Genomic DNA, 16,729 nt, shown 5'->3' on the forward strand with positions numbered 1-16,729 from the left:
ACCTGTCCTACCTACATTCTTTGTTTAGATTGTTATTGGGGATTTTACCCCGTTACTACTACATGGACAAAAAGTCATAAGAACTGGTTACATCAAATTTCGGGTAAGGACATGCACTAAGTTGTTAGTTTGTCTCAAGGGACCACTGAAGAATTTGGTTATATTATTCAATGAATTGAAGATCAATGATTACTAATGGGTTTTTCTTGCTTTCTTTTTGTTTTTTGTTTTTTGTGTTCTTTTTCTGTATATCTAAACATAATAATGTATCATGATATGTTTGCCTATTTTGCTACACCCATGAATCCTTCCCTTTTGCCCATCCTTGTTTTTCTGTCTAATCTCTTTCATGCTATTATGCACATTTTGTGGTCACGATATTTGAAAACTGGAATTATGTTATACTTTATAATGTCGTTCATACAAACTGTTCTTTGACTATGATATATTGTATGTCCTATATTATAATTTTGGGTAGCCCGGATTTGAAAAAGGCTCAGTGGAGCCGAAACATGTTATCATTTATGGGCTCAACGGTCATTGATGATTAATAAATCCTAATTTATGATTTAAACTCAACTTTATTGGTTGGCGCATAGTCCTGTATTTTCATTAATTAATCTCTTCACTACCGACATTAGCTTAGTGAAGACCCTCGGGGCAGAGGTCAGCCCAAATGGCAGAACACGAAATTGATAATGAGAGCCGCCAATTGCGAACCTCAGGTATTTCCTGTGTTTGAGATGGATTGGCACATGGAAATAAGCATCCTGAAGGTCCAGAGATACCAGCCAGTCCTGGAGCTGGAGGGCCTGAAGGATCTGAGAAAGAGTTACCATCTTGAACACGTCCTTCCTGAGGAACTTGTTCAATTCTCGTAAGTCCAAGATAGGACTCAGTCCTCCGTCCTTCTTCGGTATTAGGAAGTAGGGGGAGTACCAGCCCTTGTTCCTCTCTGCTACAGGTACCGGTTCTATGGCACCTTTCTCCAGCAGGTCTACAATTTCTTGCAAGAGGAGCGGATCTGGAACTTTCCGAGAGCTGTTCCCCGGTGGATGACTCTGAGGAATGCGTAGAAAAGGCAGGCAGTAACCTTGGGCAACTGTCTCCAATGCCCAAGCCTGCCATTCCGTCAGATGTTGAGTTAGCCTGCCCCCTACTGGTGTCTTGTGAGGAGAGTCCTCAGAGTGATTTAGAGGCGGCTGATGCAGGTGCCGAGGGTAAAGATGTACCTGCTTCTGCTGCAGCGGCTTTTGTATTTTTACCCCGTCCACCTCGGGTGAATCTTTTTTGACCTCTTTTAACCGACTGTCCTCTGCCTTTTCCGAATGCAGAATAAAAGTGAAAGGACTTACCTCTCCACCAGGTTCCTGAGGGGCGATATGGTGTTTGACGGATTGCAGCACACAGGGATTTTGCTGCTGCTTTGGATGTCTGTAACTTTTCTAGGCTGTCATCCACCTTCTTACCAAACAAAGAAGAGCCGTCAAAGGGCATATTTAAAAGTTTGGCTTGTACATCTGGAGCAAACCCAGACTTTCGCAACCATGCAAATCTGCGGGTTGTAGTACTTGCCGCCATGGCCCTACTGATGCTGTCATCAGAATCAATGCCAGTTTGAAGGGATTCGCACATTGCGTCTTTACCATCCTTAATGATGTTTAGAAACGCTTCCCTTTCTTCTCCCTCCGGGAGGCAGTCAGCGCTGATGAAGCACACTCCCAAAGTATATGGCTGAACCTTTCGAGCGTACAAGTAGCGTTAATAGATTTCAACGCCATGCTACATGCAGAAAAAACTTTCTCAGCCATAGAGTCGTATCTTTTGTCATCCCTGTCCTGTGGAACAGTAGGGTATGCCGATCTACTGCCTGATGCAGTTGCTGCTTGGACAACCAGACTCTCTGGAGTTGGATGTTTAGACAAAAATTCAGGGTCAGTAGTCGATACCCTGTATTTGGCTGATAACTTCTTGTTAACCGCCGGGATCACCTCAGGAGTTTCCCAGTTAGCCATTATTTTTCTTTGTATTGCAGCGTGAAATGGAACCACAGGATCTTCCTGTGGGCCTTTGACTAAGATGTCTGTAAGGTCATCCTGTTGGAATGCAGGTGAAGGTGTAGACCAACCCATGAATTCTATGATTCTTGCCATTAAAATTCTGCAAGGGGTCTCAGCATGTTCCCCTGGGTCTGGTTTGGCAAATTCTATTTCTGGGGAAGTATCTAACCCACTTGCCTCATGTAAGGATTCTCTAAGGTCCTTCAACCTATTTTCCTCAGGGGTAAATTCCTCTGGTTCTGATGTTGCAGATCTCTGCAACCCAAAGGGTCTTTCTTGATCTGAATCCTCCCCTTCCTCATAGATTGAAGACAAAGGTCTGAAATGATCAGACCTTGGAAATGGCTTAAATCCCCTTTCCAGAGCAGAAGGGGCTAAATTTGTCAAAATCGGTTGGGAAAACGTTGATGTCGTCAACGCAGACGTTAAAGGCTTCGAAAACACTGAAAAAGGCGTCGAGAAGATTGGAAGTGGCCTCCAAGAACTCGAGAGGATCGGGATCCTACTCGTGGTTGTAGATGACCTCAAAGTCATGTTAGAGGCTCTGGGTATGACCACTGGCTGTGAGGTAGTGACGGCCGTGGGTTTGCTCTTTTTCGGCGTCGACGTCGAAGACGGCGTCGATTCGATTGACCTATGCGTCAATGAGCTCTTCGACAATGGCGTCGATGACGCAGATTTATGCGTCGAAGAGACCTTCGACGCTGGCGTCGATGGCACAGTGTCTTTTCTCGAGGGTTCGTGACGCTCTCGAGTAGTTTCTTTCGCCGGGTGCAATGACTCGCAGCGTTTAGATTTTTCGGGTCTTTCACCCAGGGTATCACCCTCAGCTGTCTTCGAGGGGGTCGAGGCCGCTTTCTCGAAGACGCTAAGCATCCTTTTACAGAATTCCTCCCACTCAGCCTGAGAGCTATGTTTTGTGGGGCAGGTGACTCTTTCCGGAGAAACAGAAGAAGACGAGGAAGGGGATCTTCGACGTCTTTTACTTGAATGCTTGGATCTCAAAGAGTGGTGGGAACTGCTTCGAGACCTAGACCGAGAATGTTTTATGTGTCGGCGAGGAGAAGAATGTCTCGACTCTGCGGAGGAAACTTTCGAAGGGGTTTTAGCTGTCTTACCTCTCTCAAGCTTCCCCTTACGCTCCTTCAAGGCTTTTGCCGTCATGGACATGCAGTCCTCGCACTCCGAACATTGGTGCTCCGATCCCAGGCACCACAAACAGATCCTGTGAGGATCTGTCAACAACATTTTCTTTCCACAGTCTCAACATTTTTTGAAGCCGGACCGTGGAGTCGTCGGTTCGGGTGAGGAAGCCATCGAGTACGAGTTGGTTTATTCTCGAGGAATAATGAAGAATATATTCTCTGACTAACGAACTGAGCAATGCGATTCTGAGGCCCACGAAGCGTGGAAAAACAGAACTGAGCAACGGACGCTGCACGAGTCTATTTATACGCATGATGACGTCAGCGCCGATATGGAGGCTGTCGAGGGACATCGGCTCGAGGGACATCAACGCGCAGCGCCCTCTACTGAAAAAAAAATTCCGAGACCAGTAAGCTGGAGATGATCTATCAAGATAAGGAATACGTCGGAGGACACAATCCCTTCGAAATGCAAAATTGCTAAATTCCTTTGCATCAGGGGGCACCCAGGGGTTGATTGGGGGCTTGGTGCAGAATAACTTATTGGTCCTTGATTAATTGGCGCTGCACTCTCTTTGGAGAGGCACACTGATGGCATTTTGTATTGGATGAAGTGGCAAAGTGGTCCACTCAAGGGGTGCCCCCATTGGTTGAACATTCAGCTCGTAACCGTAATATACCTCATTTCTGTTGCTCGGATAAGTGTCCACATGAAATATGTAGACCTGCAGATCGGCTTGCGGATGGTTAGGTTATGGGTCAGAGTCGATTCCTTGCCTGATTGGAACTTTGCTTTAGTTTTGGGCATAAGGCACCCAAAGGTGCAAAAAAAGTACCTGAGAGGAAAGAAGATGCAATTAATCTCTAGAAACTCTAGTACTGCCCTGCTCAGACCACAGATTGTGAACCCATGGGCTCAGAATGGGGTTCATCAGCAAAACATGGAAGAATCTATTTTAATGGTCTGGGTCAGGGGTGTCACTGTGAATAAAGCCAAAGTCAAAAGCTGCTTTCCGCCCTGCCATCACACAATGTCCCCCATAGTCCCTCCTTCATAGTGTGAGTAATACAATTCCTGGCTGGCAGTATGCCTGAAGCCTGTTCCCAATTGTCCACCAATCAAAGCTGAACTCTGCACATATGGAGTATGGTTAGGGGCACTGCCAAAATATAACACATGCACTATTGGGTGATATAACCACCACACTGTTGGTGAAATCCTTGAAATAAAATTTGGGGTTGGCTTTCTGAATGTTCCAAATTATCTCCCCTACAGAGAAAATACAGGCTAACTTTGTGTTCCATACAAATCCTATGAAAGTCATCCCTGATAAGGAACCAAGCAAGATCTCTTTACATTGCCAGAAACCCAATCAGAAAAGTCCATGCAATTTCTGAAGGTTCAAAAAAGCAGTGATGGTCTCGCCACGAGGCGCTTGAGGCTGCTTTTGGAATGGGTTAGTGAGCGGTTTGGTGAATATCAGCAAATATTGACTTGAGAATACGTTTCTCTCTTAATTAATTGGTCATCTGTAGATGAATGGAAGCGGTAAACCTTTGAATGCCCAAATTCCTGTTCTGGATATCTGAAGTGAACCTACCCAGGCTTGGCATGTAGAATCAAGGCCAATGTTTCTCCCTCTCAGTTATCAGTTTGGTTCACAGCACACACCATGAGGTCCATGGTGACCTTTTGGCTCGGTTTGACTGCAGTGGATCAAATAAGCATTTGTTCTCTGGCCACTCTCTCTCAACAAAAAACAAACATGTTTTAAAAAAAAACATCTGCCAGCTGCTTCCACAACTTGAGATTAGCTACTGCCAAGAAAACCTCTGCACCTGCCTGCCTGATCAGCAGTGGAGGATTTTCATAAACCTACCTGTCAATTAACTCTAGTAGCTTTTCATACTTGCTGAAGGAGTTAGCAGACAAAGCTATTGAAGAGGCCAAAGGCAAAAGGTGTGCCCCATTGCATGTTGGCTGGGACCACAGACTGCGGGTGAGCAGCTAGGCATACATTTGTTGATGTACCAGCCTGTACCCGATGCCCACTTATTGTTGGCAGTTTGGGCCAAATTGGGATTTCCCCCAAAAATCTTTTCAGCCTCCATTAGGACAGACATTTGGAAATGAGCACAGATCTTTCCTGCCTATCACTACATAGGCTGAAAATCCTTCTCCCAGAGTACCTAGCGAAGAAGGTAAGAGCAGCTTTTTTGCTTGGGGCCTGCATTATTACTACTTGCAGGTAAGAATTAGCCCGGTCCTCGGGGCCTCCAATTTGTTTTTACTCATTTGGTGCTTCGAGCGCGTTGTGCTCCCTCTCCCCACCCCTTGCAGCCACTTCCTCGTTCCCACTCCCTCCCGCCGCCCCCCCCACCCCTGATTGGGCATCCACCTGGTCTTAACTGACCTTAAAGGGCAGCCCCCTGCCCGGCAACCCCTGCGGCTAAGGGTCCCTATGCAATAGGTGGCTCCCAAATGGCAGCTCCAGCCAGTGTCCGCAGGGGAAGCCAGCGGCCAGCCGTCAAAGAGCAGCAACTAAACAAGGTAGGATTGGCTCGGGTTAGGTTTAGAACCTCCCTCCACCCTGCAAACCTATCCCTATAGCAGACTAAAACTTAGGCATGTTTTTCTCCTGTTTTCAAAGTTGCATTGTGAAAGTATTTAAAATCTTAGTGCCGGCCGTCTTTCAATTGTCAACTTGTCTCTTCTCTCTGTCTCGTCTGCTTGCACCCTGCCCTGTGTCCTTCCCTAGTGTTCTCCCCTTCCCATTCCATTCCTCTTCTCTTCTCTCCTCTCCCTACCTACTCTATGGTGCTCTCTGTCTCTCCTATCTTTTCCAACTGCTTCTCTATCGACTATCCTGCTCTCCTCACTAAATCTGGTAGGAAGATGTTTAAAAAGGACATCCTGGTCTCCAACCCAGGCCTCCCTATCGCTGACACCTATACCAGTGCCTGCTCCAAGCAAACTTTCACCGACATCCTCTTTGTCGTTCCCTCGCCAGACCTATGGACTCTACATACGGTTGCTGTGCCCTCTCCCTTCTCGTCCTCTCCCATTAATGGTGGCACCCGGTGGGAGGCCCTCCTTGCCTTCTTCCACTCTTCTAAGGTCATCATTAATGTTTACTTGAATGGCACCGTCTTGGTCCAAGGCCCTCAAGCCAACCTTCTACTCTTTGATAGACGCTTCCCAGGCCTCATCAATTTCCTTTCTTCTCCTGCTGTTCCCTCTCTCCCCTCCACGGCTTCCTTGCCTCCCCCTGCTGTCTCCTCCTTGGCTACCTTGCCCTCTCCTCTTGCTTCTTCTGACCCCCCTCGGGCTGCTTCGACAACTCCGCAGGGCGTACCTCTGATTTGTACCCCTCCCCGGAAGTCTTGCAAGGACGGCAATCTTCTCCATATTGCCACTCTAAACTCTTGCTCTGCTGTCAAACACTCCTCTGACATCTGCCGCCTCCTGGAGGAACTTGACCTCGATGTCCTCTGTCTCACTGAGACATGGTTCATGGGCAGCTCTGTCACAGGATTTGACACTCTCCTCCCCAATTGCTACAAGATCCTCTCCGGTCCCAGATCAAACCGTCCCAGAGGAGGTGTAGCCCTGATCTTCCCTGAGTGGGTTCCTGCCTCTGTCATTCCTACGCAGGCCTACTCCTCTTTAGAATGCCTCGTCTGCAGAGAGAGAGAGTGAGAATCTCTCTCTCCCTCTCTTCCTCCCTGCCTCCCTCCATCGCTCTCCTCCTCTCTCATGGAGAGTTCACTTTCTCCTTTCCTCCCATATCAAACTCTCTGCCCCTCAGGCCAAGCCAAATCCAGCACTGCCACCTACCTTCTCGGTTATCTGACCCATAAAGCGCGTGTCAGTTGAGGCTTTCGTCGCCACTTTCTCACTCCCGCCTCCTTCCTTGGCTGACTCACAGCCTGAAACAGCCCTTTCCATGCTCCACTCTGCTATATCTGATACTCTCGATGTACTTGCCCCTGTCATGAGGATCCGCTTGAAGCCCAAAGCCAAGTGCAACTCCAGGTACTCAGACCTTGTCACCCTCAAACGCATGTGCAGGGTGGCTGAGAGGAAATGGCGTGCTTTCGGTGCATCCTCTGACAAACTGGCCTGCCGCCTGCTCCAAAGGCAATACCGGGTCTCTCTCCGCACCAAGTAGAGAGCCCACATCCAAGCCAGCGTCGCCGCAGCATCTAATAAATCGGCCGAACTCTTTAAAATCGGCAAGGAGCTGGCCAATCTTGCTGCAGTCTCTTCCTCTCCTGTCCCCAACCAGGCCCTGGCTTCTCATTTCCCCTCTAAAAACTCAAGACATCCTGTCCTCTCTCTCTTCCGCTCCCCCTCCTCCCTCTACCCCCTGCTCTTTCTCTGGCCCTTCCGCAGCCACCTCTCCTCCCTCCTTCTCTGCCTTTCCCCTGTTCTCCTCAGACAATGTTTCTAGACAAGTCCTATCTATGAACGTCTCGTCAAAACAGGTTCACCCCTGTTCCTCCAAAACCATCAAGGACCACATTGACACCCTTGCTCCTGCTCTGGCCGATTTCTGAAACCACTCCTTCGCCACTGGAGTCTTTCCCTCCACCCCTGAAGCACTCCCTTGTGTATCCTCTTCTTAAGAAACCCTCTGCCGAGCCTTCCTGCCCGTCTAACTATCGCCCGATCTCCATCACTCCTTTCCTGGGCAAACTCAGCTTAATTTTCATACTGAATTTGTTGGTTGTCTCCATGACCATCAGTCTGGCTTCAGAGCTGCCAGAAGCACGGAAACTGCTCTCCTGAACATCTGTGAAGACCTGCTCTCCAACACCCCCTGTGTTCTCATCTTACTTGATCTCTCTTCTGCCTTTGACACGGTCAACCATGCCATCCTGCTCAACTGTCTCTGTGATAACCTGGGCATCACCGATCAGGCCCTGGCTTGGCTGACCTCTTTCCTCTCTGATTGACCCTCCCAGGTCCAACTTGGGTCCTTCCGCTCCTCTATCTCCACCTGTGGTGTTCCCCAGGGGTCTAACCTCTCTCCCTGGCTGTTCAACCAATACCTGGCACTCTCTGGCCGGCCTCCCTTGGCCCTCTTCCTGTTCCCACCTGTGAGGCTAAAAACCCTGGTGTCATCTTCGATGCCACACTTTCCTTCTCTCTACACATCTCTGACGTCTCTAAGAAGTCACACTACCAGCTGCACTTCCTTTGAGTTATTCTTCCTTTCCTTCCCCCAGAAGCTCACTGTCTCCAGAGATCTGGTTCTCTCTAGGCTGGACTTGTCCTTGGCCTCAAGCCCAGGGATCGTATCTCTCCAGGACTGAAATATCTGCACTGGCTCCCAGTGGCGGCGAGGATAAAGTTCAAAACCCTCTGCATTGTCCACAAGGCCTTCTGTAGTCTGGGACCTCAAAACCTTCAACTCGCTCTTCCTAAATATATTCCCTCTCAAGCTCTTCGCTCATCCACCTCCAACTCCCTCAGGGTCAGTCACTTCTCCAAGGAGCGAGTTGGTGGTAGATCTCTTTCCTCTGCTGGGGCCTCCCTCTGGAACAGCCTGCCGGCCTCTCTGAAACTGGAGGACAACCATCTCTGTTTCCGGAAGTACCTCAAGACCTTCCTCTTTGCTTCTGCTTTCTCTACTCCTCTCCCTTGCTGATCTGCCGCCTGAATCTAAAACTGCAATGGTTACCTGGCTACCCTCTGATCTCGGGCCCAGGTCCCCTCCCTGCCAGTTGCACACCTGCAATGCCCCCCTGGCAACATTTGCACTCGGGGACTATTCTGTATCCCTGCAGCCCCGACTAGCACTTGATACCTGATTGTTAGGGATAATTCTCTGCAAGGCTAATTTCCCAAACCTAGTGAGTCCCCCAGCAGCTTTGCTGGATTGTTGGGGTTTATTTTTTTCTCTCCTGCTAAGAGTGAGATTCTTTTACTCCCACTCTTAGACATGATTTGAGGTGTTCCTTTAACTTTCCATGTGTTTTATGGGCTATGGGGTCTTTTACTCCATAGGGTCTCATGTGTTTTTTTTGATGTGGGTTACACAGCACCCTCCGTGCCGTAACCCAGGGGTGTCGTAGCGACCCCCCAACATAGACTCCATACCCTGGGACCGACTACTGTCTCCCAGGGCATGTAAAATTACCATTGGCTTTGCTAGTCCCAAATTATGAACAGAAACCAGTACAAACCATCATATTGTGGACGTACTGGTCGGGCAATTCGATTGCCCCGGGGTCTGTTGTTCGAGGGAGCACGTCTCCGTCCCCCCTGATCGAGTTTTGGCTGGTGGCAGTGGATACTACTTTTAATATTCGACAGCGAATATATCTCCATGGTATTTTCCCATTGTTTGAGGCTACCAACTTTAATTATTTAATTCTTATAGCCTCGAACATACCGCCGGTTTATTCATTTAATATGAATTCACCAGTTGGTATTTTTTGCCAGAACTCGATTCTAAAATGGCGTTTGTGTTCTCTTCTGTGACTCCAACCCAAGTCGAGCCCTTTGTTCCACTTTTTGGCGGGCTTCTCCACAGAAGCCTCCAAAAGTGGTGCCACTCTGTCTGGGTACCACAGGGGTGTGGGAGAGGGTTCAGGCACCCTGGACTGAGTTACCTTGGTAACTCAAGTCGCACTCTTGTGTGATTGGCCCAAGTGGTGAGCCGGCCGGCTCACCACTTAGCATGTTTGATTGACAGCTAGGCTGAGTGAATGGGGGTGTGCTGCATAAAAGCAGGGCTTTGGGTACTGGAACTTCAGAAGTCGCCACAGGACCCAAGAATCCGAGGAGGGAGAAGCTGAGCCGACCTGCAATGACGACACCACCGGTGGAGCCCTGCTGAACCGTCTCACCACTTTTCCCCGACGACAGAGGAGATCTCCAGTCCGGAGAGTCTTCTTCCTTTGACTGGTGGGGATAACCAGTTTTGCCTTCTTTTCACCTTCCTGGAGCATCTCGTGGTCGCCTTGCCCGTGCCAAGCACCCCGCAACCGGAATACCACGGTTTACCACTAACGCGTAGAGAAGGGTAGTACCTTTTAACCGGAGGACTCCGCGGCTGGTTTCTTCCCTGGCAGTGCAACGACCTTCATCTTTCCTCCACGGCGAGACCTCTTCTTCCTCTGGACGAAACACTGACTTGAACCTGCTGCCAGGAACAACTGCCCCCACTTTAGCTTCCTTCACACTTAAGGTACTGTGTCCCGCCTGGCTTCCCTTGCGACAGATCGTTCGGGTTGACAGTAAAGCCTCGACTTTCTAACCTGGGCTAGCCTGGGACAACCTCGCTAACTTTTCCTGACTTGAATTTCATCCTTTTTGTGCGAACTATCTACAAGACTCTTTGGGCATAACCCCACTGTGTGAACCTGGACCCCTTCTGCTTGCTCTCTCCAAGAGTGGGCCTTGCAATTGACTTCCTTGCTCTCCAGTAGAACTCTGCCTATCCTGCCTTACTGTGGTTCTTGGTAAAAGTATTGAAACTTGTGTGCTTCCTTAACCCTGCTTTTTTTCCTCCCTTTCTTTACAACTTATTAGAGTGTCATCTTATGTTAAGCGCTCACCTCTGTCTGAAAATAAGTGGTGTTTCTCACTAAGACTTGTCTAATAAGTGAATAGGGTTGTATATATATATGATAGTGACTGTGTGCTGAATTTACTCACTAGCTAGTGTAAATTACAAGTGTGTTTTTGAATAAATAATTATATACTTTTACACCAAAGCTCTTGTCAGTGTTTGTTTGTACTACTGTGTCCCTGTACTTATTGTGTATACTCTGCATACTGCCTAACTCTTCTTGAGGGAAGTCTGACTGCTCAGCCACAGCTACCAAGTGAATCTGTGTGGTACAGGCTGCTACCAAGTGGGTTTACTGCCAAACACCTGTAGTCTTAAATCTTTTGCAATGGTCCCTAAGGGAACTGCACAGGTTTCTGCCTAACACTGATGTCTGCACTTATCCTTGCACTTGCCACCTACAGGCTGCACTTTTAATTATTGTCTTTATTTATCTTACTGTTATCCTATGTATATCACTGTCCCTCCCCTTTTTCGCTCCCCCCCTCCCCTGCACTTGCGCAATGTCAATGTCACCTGGCCTAGTAGGATAGCTGTTTCTGTCTTCCCTCTGTTTCCCCTCCTTTGTCTCGTCGCACCTTGAAACACTTGTGTATAGGTGCGCTATAAATGCCATATCATATCATACCTTTAAGGGCAGGAATGTCTTGAAGCTCCACAAGCCCCACATTTGTGCAATGCAGTAGCTGTCAAGAGGGAGTCATCAGCATCTGCTTGTTTATCTGGACCAATTTCAAAAAGATCAATTTAGAACAGTGAATGCACCTTTGGGTCTAGCTCTCTTTGGGAGATGGGATGGGTAGGCGGAGTCAGAGGGACTGAATCAGGTACAAATGGCTTCTGAATGGCGTCGATAGGTGTAAGAAGAACTGGGCATGACCAAGGTGGAGCAGACCAGGGTAGCTTAGCCTCTCAAACAGTAGTAAAAGGTAGCCTTTAATACCATGCAGGTCAGCGAAGACTTAAAACTACTTGTGAACCTGCCTCCCACCGGCACAATCCTCCAGAGGGATGTGGAGTGTGCGTAAAAGACAGAATACTTGGTAGGAGACCTGCAGGCAGCAAGAAGAGTGAGAGGCATTTTGGACCTGCTGATTGTGAGCTTCATGGGGAATGTATGAAAGCATCTGTTAATTTTTCATTGAGCGTGGGGGCACCGGGCATTCAGTACCCTTAACAACCTGGGCCATAGATTTTCATCTGTATTTGCCTCTCCAAAATGGCACCCCGGACTGAAGCAGCACTCTAGACTGCAAGCTGCAGCTTGATGGTGCTCTGATTGGCTCCTTTGTACATCGGCCCAGTCATTTATTTAGCAAACCGGGAGGCGAACGCCGCCCCCCTTCTCCACCCACCAAAGGCCGAGGAGGGTGTGGAGAGCCACAGTCTCGTAACCCTAACTATGATCGGTCCCTCAAACCGGTCTCCGGACAGCTACTGGTTCATAAGCCATTCTCGAACTCTGGAGTAATGAATGTGATTTTGTCTGTCCTTCACAACTAACTTTCCTGAGGTGTCTGCTACTACAATGATGTTTAACATTGCCTCTGCAGCATCTTCTTTGCATGGTTTGCTGCCTCCATTTTTTAACATCGAATCTGGGTGTGCTTTAAATTCGAATTTTGGTGTTTTAGCATTACCTGTACACCTTAGTGTTTTAATGCCTCCATTGACTTGCTGCCTGCATTTCAAATTCGATTTTATGTATGTATAGCTTATACACCTCTATCACCTATTCCTTGGAATTCTATTCCTTCTGAGTTTCACTTATTCTCTCTGACTCAATCTACTAGGCCCCTAGTGAGTTTAATCAGAACCACGTAGTGCAGTGCTGTCACTCCTCCCCCACTCCTTTGCTAAACCTGCTCTCCTATGGCTTTGTCAATCTCTCCCATATTCTGTAACTGCTACACGATCACCTATCCACTTTCTCTTTCCAGGTCCGGAAGGAAAAAAGCACAAAAAAGATATCCTGCATGCAAACCCTGGACTTCCCGTTGCAGACACCTATATTAGTGCTTTCTCTAGAGAGGTTTTCACTTATATCCGTTTCTTTGTCCCCTCTCCTGATTGCTGGAACCCACATCTCATCTCCACTCTCTCTCCCTTCCTCTCACTTCTCTATTAACGGTGGCACCAAGTGGGAAGTCCTCTTAGCTGGTTTCACATCCTCTTGTTGCTTCGTTAATGTCCATCACACTTGCACCATTCTGGTTCAGGGTTGTCAACCCAACCTCCTGCCTTCTCTCATTAACTTCCTTCCTTCCTTCGCCTGCATCTCCCCCTTCTACCCTCTCCCTCCTTCCTCTGAATGGTGTACCACACACCTGTATCCCACCTCAGAAATCCGTCAAAAGCACAGACCACCTACACCTGGCAACACTCAATGCTCGCTCAGCCAACAAACATGCCTCTGACATCTGTCTCCTTCTTGAAGACATTGGGGCTTATTACTGGTCCGGTGGTAACCCTGCCGGTGCTACCGGCGGGTAGCCGTCGGAACCTTCAAAAATTATTTCATTAATCCCCATTCCCATAGAGTCCAATAGGACATGGAAGCACTGGCACGGTTGTTGGTGCTGGTGCTTCCGTGACGGCTTTGCCTACCTTGACAGCTGTGCCCAGCAGGTTCAGACTTACTGGGTGCAGCAGCCCCGGCAGGCAAACTTGCAATTTTCCCAGTCCAGAAACAAGAGTGCCGGTAAGCTTACCGGCACCCTGGTTTCCAGACCAGCAAGGTCGTAATGAGGCCCATTGACCTCAACATTCTCGCTCTTACCGAGACTTGCTTCAATGCCAGCTCAGTCACTGCCTTTGACTCCCTCCTCCCTGACGGCTTTAAGATCATCTCCAAGCCTCGACATCACCGCTCTGGCAGGGGGGAAGAGGGGTTTGCCTTAATCTTCCCTGAGTGGGTTCCTGCTTCCACCTCACCTACCCAGAACTATTCCTCTTTTGAAAGCATGGTTTGCAAACTGGTCACCTCTCCCTCCTCCACCCTGACCATCGCTACCATCTACTGTCCCCCAGGCGCCTCCTCCCTATTCCTCTCTGAATGGGCTGATGTCTGCTCTTATTTACTTTCTTCCAACTCTAACCTTCTCCTTCTGGGTGATTTCAACATTCAACTCGACTCTCCTTGCTCTGCATCGACCCATTTCGCTGACCTCTGCTCCTCGCTTTCCCTCTCCATTCTCCCCTCTGGGCCAACCCACACAGCTGGTCATACTTTGGATACCCTCATACACTCTGAACTCGCTCTCTCCCCCCAATCAGTCACGCTCTCTCCTGGACAGACCACTCTCTCCTCTCATCCCATCCTATCTGGGTTCCATTCGCCCCCTGACCGCATCCCCCCAAAATCTGCTCCAACTTCATTCACTAACACTCGCCCTATGAAACGAGTGACTGCACCTGCCTTCGCCTCCACCTTCACTCCCCCCTGCCACTGATTCTACGTAAGACTATCTCCTCAGCAACCTCCAACTTTCCATCACCAACACTCTTGACATTCTTGCCCCAGTCATGAGGGTCTGTCTGAAACCTGCCTCTAAGCGTAACACTTGGTACGACATCAAACTTGTTGCAGCCCTGAAACTAAAGTGCAGGGCAGCAGAACGGAAGTGGCAATCCTCTGGCTCATCCTCTGACAAACTGGTCTGCTGACTGCTCCAAAGGCTATAGAGACTCGCCATCCGTGAAAAGAAAAGAGCTCACATTCAGGCACGGGTCGCAGGCGCATCCAACAACTCCGCTGAACCTTTCAAAATCTGCTGGGAACAAGGCAAGCCCTCCGCAGTCGCATCCTCCCCTTCTCCGTCCCAGGCCCTCTGCAATGCACTGGCCTCACACTTTGCCACCAAAACTCTGGACATTCTGTCCACCCTCTCTACTTTCCCTCACAACCCATCCCTCACCCCCCTCCACACCCCCCTCCCCTCTCCTTCCTCCTTCTCGCCTGAAGATGTTTCCAGAGTTGTCTGCTCCATGAAGGTCTCTTCTAAACAGGTCTCCCCTTGCTCCTGCAGGACCATCAAGGATAACATTGGCTCTCTCCCCCTGTTCTGGCTGATTTCTGCAATCACTCTTTTACCACTGAACCTTTCCCCTCTTCCCTCAAGCACTCCCTTGTACGCCCACTGCTGAAAACACCTCCCTCTGACCCTACCTGCTCTGCTAGCTATTGCCCTATCTCCATCACCCCCTTCCTGGGGAAGCTACCTGAAAAGCTGGCCTTGCCCCAACTTAACTCTCACACTGAACTTGTTGGTGGCCTCCACAACAATCAATCTGGATTCCAAGCATCCAGAGGCACGTAAACTGCTCTTCTGAACACCTGTGAAGAACTTCTTGCATCTCTGGACTCCAATTCCCCAGCTGTCCTTATCCTTCTCTATCTCTCCTCTGCATTTGACACAGTTAACCATTCCATCCTCATACAAAGTCTCCACAGCGCACTTGGTATCTTGGATCGAGAACTGGACTGGCTGTCCTCTTTTCTGACTAACCTCTCTTCCCAAGTCATCCTGGGCCCCTTCTCCTCTCCTACTTCCATCTCCTCCTGTGGTGTGCCCCAGGGCTCTATACTCTCCCCCTGGCTCTTTAACATCTACCTTGCTCTCCTTGCCCGCCTCATCTCCACCTTCTCCTCCAACTTGCAGTGCTACGCTAATGACACACAGCTCTTTTTCAGACTCCCTGCTGACCCTCTTTAACCCTCCTTCATCCATGACTGCCTATGTGCCATCCAGTCCTGGTGCACCTCCAATGATCTCTGCCTCAATGCCTGTAAAACTGAAATCCTTCCCATTGGGACCCCCGCTCCCTCCTTCATTTCCTCACTCTGGCCCTCCCCGTACACCTTCAACTGAAGCCAGAAACACTGGAGTCATCTTTGACTTCTCTCTCTCCTTCTTCCCTCACACTCTGGACATTGCCAATGAGTCCAACCATCAGCTCTTCCTACTCAAAGGAATTTGACCTTTTCTCAATTTCTCTCAGAGGCTCAATGTGACTCAAGCTCTGGTTCTCTCAAGACTTGACTACTTTAACAGCCTCCTCCTGAATCTGCCTTCTACCACTCTTCGACCCCTCCAGCTTATCCAGAATAGGGCAGCGACACTTATCCTTGGCCTTAAGCCCAGGGACTGCCTCTCTCCTGCACTAAAAAGTCTTGACTAGCTCCCCGGTTGCTTCACATATTAAATTCAAATCCCTCTGCCTCATGCACAAGGCTGTCTGGGCCAAGGGACCACACTATCTTCAACTTTATCTCATTAAGTACTCTCCCTCTAGACCACTTTGCTCCTCTGGCACCAACTCCTTGTGTGTAAAGCGTATTGCTAAACAGAGGGCTGGGGGTCACTATTTCCTCTGTGGCCTCCCTCCTTTGGAATAGCCTCCCCCTCTCCCTGCGCCTTGAACAGGATCTTCTCAAATTCCCAAACATCCTTAAGACTTTCCTCTTCCCCTTCTTCCCCCCTTCTCTCCTCTGCTAATCTCACAGGTGCTGTATTGGTGTCCTTTGCCCTTATGTATCTTCAGGTCCTTGACCTCCGACTCCAATTCTCCCCAGCTCCTATCTTCCACAGCACTTTGCATCTGCACACCCTCTGCCCTGGAGACTTGCACTTACACCTCCCGTGGCCCAGGCCATGTAGCACGCAATCATTCCTAGCACTTCGTTCATGTCTCACCCTCGAGCTTGGACGCCCCAGCACTTACCCCCTCTTCCTTCTTCTTCTTTTCTACACTTGAATGTTCTGAATTCTCACAAGGCATAGTAGGTTCGTCCCTCCTCCTCTTCCCCCTCTGTTCATAATAGTGTGTTGAATTGTATTTCAGAAACTGCATAGCGGAGCAGGAGTCCAATGACTTCAGTTGTAGAGTGCCTTGATTCAAAATTGGGTCTTGGACAGCGTTCTGTGGTTTTACTGGATTA

General features: G+C 49.0%; 1 protein-coding gene across 2 annotated transcripts in view; it reads right to left on the reverse strand.

Annotated features, from left to right (window-relative positions):
• Positions 1–16,729, reverse strand: part of LOC138582748 (stress-70 protein, mitochondrial) — a 1,916,616-nt gene that overhangs the window by 951,417 nt on the left and 948,470 nt on the right. The window lies entirely within an intron of this gene.

Source organism: Ambystoma mexicanum, chromosome 3q, assembly GCF_040938575.1.
Source record: "Ambystoma mexicanum isolate Mex_15411 chromosome 3q, UKY_AmexF1_1, whole genome shotgun sequence".
NCBI classification, from domain to species: domain Eukaryota; kingdom Metazoa; phylum Chordata; class Amphibia; order Caudata; family Ambystomatidae; genus Ambystoma; species Ambystoma mexicanum.